Source organism: Pinus tabuliformis, chromosome 5_1 (assembly GCF_031772625.1).
Source record: "Pinus tabuliformis cultivar Carrire ecotype Pingquan chromosome 5_1, CPIR1, whole genome shotgun sequence".
NCBI lineage: Eukaryota > Viridiplantae > Streptophyta > Pinopsida > Pinales > Pinaceae > Pinus > Pinus tabuliformis.
In genome coordinates this window covers 788914015-788919166 of record NC_142305.1, presented here as the reverse complement: position 1 = coordinate 788919166, position 5152 = coordinate 788914015, and the positions used below count along the sequence as shown (strand labels likewise).

At 37.8% G+C, this 5152-nt stretch overlaps 1 pseudogene across 2 annotated transcripts; it reads left to right on the top strand.

The window, feature by feature from the left end:
• Nucleotides 1-213: 213 nt before the first annotated feature.
• Nucleotides 214-1553, top strand: LOC149167296 (vacuolar protein sorting-associated protein 28 homolog 1 pseudogene; annotated as a pseudogene). Of its 2 annotated transcripts, none has more exons than XR_016260548.1 (2): nucleotides 214-513; nucleotides 702-1553. The product of XR_016260548.1 is annotated as a vacuolar protein sorting-associated protein 28 homolog 1 pseudogene, transcript variant X2 (transcript). The 2 variants fall into 2 exon arrangements; XR_016260547.1 differs by having other exon boundaries at nucleotides 219-513; nucleotides 687-1553.
• Nucleotides 1554-5152: the final 3599 nt, after the last annotated feature.

Genomic DNA, 5152 nt, shown 5'->3' with positions numbered 1-5152 from the left:
CAAATTCTATCAGTATAATTAATCCAAAAACCTTTCTTCTATAATATATATAATTTTTTTTTTTGTCAATTTAAAATTAACTTATAATTTTTTATACATAATTAATTAAATTAATATATATATTATTAAAACCTTCTTCAAATTGCAATAGGTTACTTTTAGCTATATCAACCCCATCAAAATTATTAATGTGGTTTTACTTGTTGATAAATTCTTGGCTTTCGTCAGAGTACAAAGTGACTTGGCAGCAGACCCAATGCGCAAAGCAACCGCGTAAGCGTGCAGAAAGAAATCAATTAAAACCATATGAAATCCAATTTAAAAGAACACAAACCAGATTATATAAATTTCTGATTTTCATTTTGCCCGAGGTATCGGAGGAGTCACTTCGCAGGTATCTACGGAGCCAATTTTCGTGAAACTAAGGAGGTTGGAGAGCTTAATCGGAACGTTCTCTGGCTATATCAATTACCTAGAACCTCCATACGTTCGATCAATCTATTAAACGCACAGGTATCTTTATTTGCAGTTTGAAGTTCTTAATTTTTGAACGAAAACCTTGATTTTTTCACAAGACTTTGATTTTGCCCCGCTGCTTAATTCATTTTAATTAACCCCGCAACCCACCCCAGAAATCTGTTATTTCTAACATATTTCTTCGTGTCGGAACAATTCATGGTAAATAGCATCAAAATTCGCAGGGGTATCACTGTTATTCAAAGAGTTGCAGTTAAAATTATGGCGGCTGATATGGCGAGGGAGGTAAAATTATGGAACGATAAACGCGAGCGTGAAATGTATGATAATTTCGCAGACCTCTTTGCAATCATAAGAACCATGGAGAAAATGGAGAAGGCATATGTCTGTGACGTAATTTCCTCAAAATATTACGAACCAGAATGCACAAAGTTGATTGCACAATTTAAAACCCTAACAAATTCTCTTGAAGATACAGTCCCAAGCATTGAGAGATTCATGGAAACCTACAAGATGGATTTCCCTACTGCTATGAATTGCTTACTTGTTTCCGGGATTCCGGCCACCGTTGAACACAGGGCTTCATCATCAGATTTGGGCACTGCCGCTGCTGTCGCCGAATGCGTACAGCATTTTATTACCTCAATGGATTCTCTGAAGCTTAATATGGTCGCCGTGGATCAGTTATACCCCGCGCTTTCGGATCTTTTGTCGGCCCTGAGTAGGGTTCCTCAGCTTCCACCGGACTTTGAGGGTAAAGTGAAAGCCAGGGAATGGATTTCGAAGTTGAAGAACATGGGGGCATCGGAGGAGCTAACAGAACAGCAGGCCCGTCAGTTGTTATTTGATCTGGATTCTTCTTATAACGCTTTCATCAATTCATTGCCTAAATCGGCTTAACATTGCAAGGGTTCGCAACTTCTGGATGCCATCGGCATCGGATTTGTACGTGGTTTGATCTCTAGAGGTTTTGTAGGGCTATCCATGACTTTAAATTTGTGAAAATATGTAAACTATAAAGATTCAGAGAAATCTCTTGTTTATAATTTTATATTAAAGTGATATTTTCATTCTCATTCCAGAAAAGCATAATTCTTCAGTGTATAAATTTGGTTTCAATCTTGATGCTTTTATCAGTTTTAATATAGCAGATCGAGGTAACATTGAAAAAATTTGTTTCAGATTCTGGGTCTGTGATGAATAAAGTTCATGATTTTCTTCCTAGCTGAGAAGAAGTGCAAACATTCATGCCCAAAAATGTAGAGAATGAATTAGGGAATCCAAGTTTGGATCTGGAATTTCCTAAGCTGTAGAGTTCAAGTGCAAGCATTCATGCCCAAAAATGAAGAGAATGAATTAGGGAATCCAAGTTTGGATCTGGAATTTCCTAAGCTGTAGAGTTCCTCCCCATATGTTTTGGCTTCATGTTGCTTGCTCTGACTTCGTCCCCCCAGTCATCCTAGCCCATTCTAGCTTGGTTATCATACCCTGCTAGCTTAGTTCTGTTGGGTTACGTAATGACTTGAGCTAGAATGGTTGCATGGTTTAAGGCATAGTTAGCATGTTTAAATTTAATACTGTTCTTAAATACTATATAATGGTTTATTCTACCCGGCCTGCCTTCATCACGCTTTGAACTCACAAAATCATTATTGAAGTTTAAAACAACTTATCCCTTAAATACTATATAATGGTTTATTCTACCCGGCCTGCCTTCATCACGCTTTGAACTCACAAAATCATTATTGAAGTTTAAAACAACTTATCCCTTAAATACTATATAATGGTTTATTCTACCCGGCCTGCCTTCATCACGCTTTGAACTCACAAAATCATTATTGAAGTTTAAAACAACTTATCCCTTATTGCTTTGACCTAGTCAAAAGTATTAATGAGTCATGTAAGACAGTAGAGGTTGATACTTTCAATCCCGTGGGGTGTTGAAACCCTGGGTTTTGGTCGGAAGAGGAAATGTGCCCCTACCTTTTGTATTCGTTTAAATTTGAACCTGATCAAATTTAAACGAATACTTTGGACATACTGAATTAATTCTGAATTTTTGGGATGATTTGGCCAAACTTGGTAACCATCGGTTGAGGGAAATTAAAGTCTTATGAACCTAAACTTGGAATTTGATTATTTCTTGTCTTAAAAATAAGAAAACTGATAGGTGCTAACAGCAGCAAGCAACAGAAACAAAATTGAAGTGCATTATCGATATTGCTCTTATTACAGTGTGAGACGTTATTTGATATCAATAAGAGTTATGTTTTTGAGATTTCCGCAAATATTTGAGTTCTTTGGTTTCAAATATTCCTGATTTCATTTAGAAATTTGGGTCTTCAGTTTCAGGTATCACAAATCATAAAACCTTTCATGATACAACAGTGAGGTGATTTGACGGAACCTGAGTTTATCAGTTGTTTCAACAAGTAGATTTGGGTTGTGAAAGCAGGATTCTGGCCATGTTTATTATCTGTTAATTTTCAGGACGATAACAAAATTGTAACATTCATGGACCTATAACTACAAATGGTGGGATCAGTAGTCTCTACTAAACTATAAACAAGCTGCTCTATAAACAAGGCTGAGCAGCTTGGTGTTTTTTTGGTAAATATGTTTTGATGATGAAACACAGTAAGTGGTTTGAAACTGATGATTTTATAATTTAAATGTAATTTTGTCCGAAAATATTTGATATCAATATTGTTTTGTTATAAATAAATAAATATAAAAATAAGATAATTTTATTAATATTTAACAAATGATCACAAAAGTAGGTTAATGAGACTAAAAGATACATTAAGTGTGAACACAATCTGGGGATGCGAAAACAACTTTTAGGTAATGCTGAAAGTAAGACAAAGAAAATGGAAGAAAAAGTGCCTAGAGAAGAGCTTCTATGTAATATCCCTCTTGGGAAAATTCCCCTTACGGCACAATTCTGAGAAGGAGTTTCAATGAATACAAGAAAAAGCAGTTTTTCATCACAGCATAAAATAGTCATTAATCTTTGAAATAACGGTGTTTAATTGAATACACAGCAGTACAATAAAGAGTCTAGCAGCCATTTGATTCCACAAACAACTGTTTATTAATCTAATACTGATTCAGCAAATGACGAGACTTACAATGGCACAACAGAGTTTGCTTAACTATAGCTAACCATCACCAATCAGAGATCTATCTAAATCCTACTGTCATAACCACACTAACTGAATTCGGTGGATGCTCCACACTGATAACAGCACTGGCTGCCTCAGGCTCCAATCAGCCAGTATCCCCTCAGACTCGTACATCTCTCCTGTTTGTGCTTTTTCTGCCACCCGCAGCTCAAAAGTAGTTCTTTGATCTACTGTTGCTACAAGGGATGGCTGTCCCTTTCCTCAGGCAGACGTGTAGGGTCACCCGCAGCTTTATTGCACCCTCTGCTGACTCAGAATGGAATTTCCAGACTCGCTCATATAATATGGGGCTCCGACCTTGCTACTTCAAAACAGCATTCCGCTGCCATATCGGGGTTGGTTCTGTCTCCTACGTAACTTGCTGATTCAGTCTGGTCTTCTCCTACGTAACTTGCTGATTCAGTCTGGTTTTCACATGCTTTGGAAGTACTCGCTGTCACAGAAAAAACTTCATAGATAGCTTGCTGCCTCGGTTAAGGCCTTAGAGGTAGTTCACTACCATAGATGTTGCCCTAGGGATAGCTGCTGCTTCAGATAATGTTTCAGACTTGATTCCACTGTCCAGATAATGTCTATGCCTCTGATGATGCCCCAGGTAATAGGCCGCTGCCTCAGATATTGTCTCAGAATTGACTTGCTGCCCAGATAATGCCACTAAGAAAGTTTACTGCCACAGATTATGCCTCAGAAGATGATCCCCTAATTAGACTTTGCCTTGTAACCAGAAAAGAAGAGGAATTGGCTGGGCTGGGATTTTTCACACCGAAACCAATTAGAAAAGAGGTCTTAAAACCCTCCAAGAGCCCCAGTCCAAAAATCAGAAAGACCAACAATCCATGATGATCAAAATAAATCTCCTCTCCTTCCCTACTAAACTCAGTTTTGAGTGATTAGCAAGTTTCCCTCTTACAAATGACTATTACCTACACAGTTAAATAGGCTACTTCATCCCCCTTTGGGTAATTAGTCTGAAGAGGGCATTACAGTCTAGCTAATCTAATCACTAGGTCCAACTAAAATCAAACCCAAAAGGTAATAATACTGTCACATAAAATGTTTGAGACTGGACATCTCGGTGCTGATCAAGAAAAGGAGAGAAAAATAAAGAAACAAGGATAATGTCAAAGCCTCTTGGTCCTTATGACTGAGGGTGAAAGGCGTGATCTTGGCTTGTTGTTATTGGGCCATTGAGTTTTGTAGCATTAGAAGGTATTCCACATAGGCTTGGTGTCTTAGCATGTGGAAGTGACCTCTATATGTGGTTGTTTGAGAGGAGCAATTAATATGATCAATGAGACAACTAGCTAGGAACTTGCACTTGTGAATCTAGGAAGGTCGCACAACCAAGGGAGTTGCATGTGTAAAATGGCTAGCGAACATGGGCTGCACGTGGAATGCGCAGGAGGCTGAAGGAGGGTTGTATAGGGGATTGAGGGGTTGGACTTTTTGCTGGAAATTCTTTAGGTTTTGTTGTAATTTATATGGGTCAT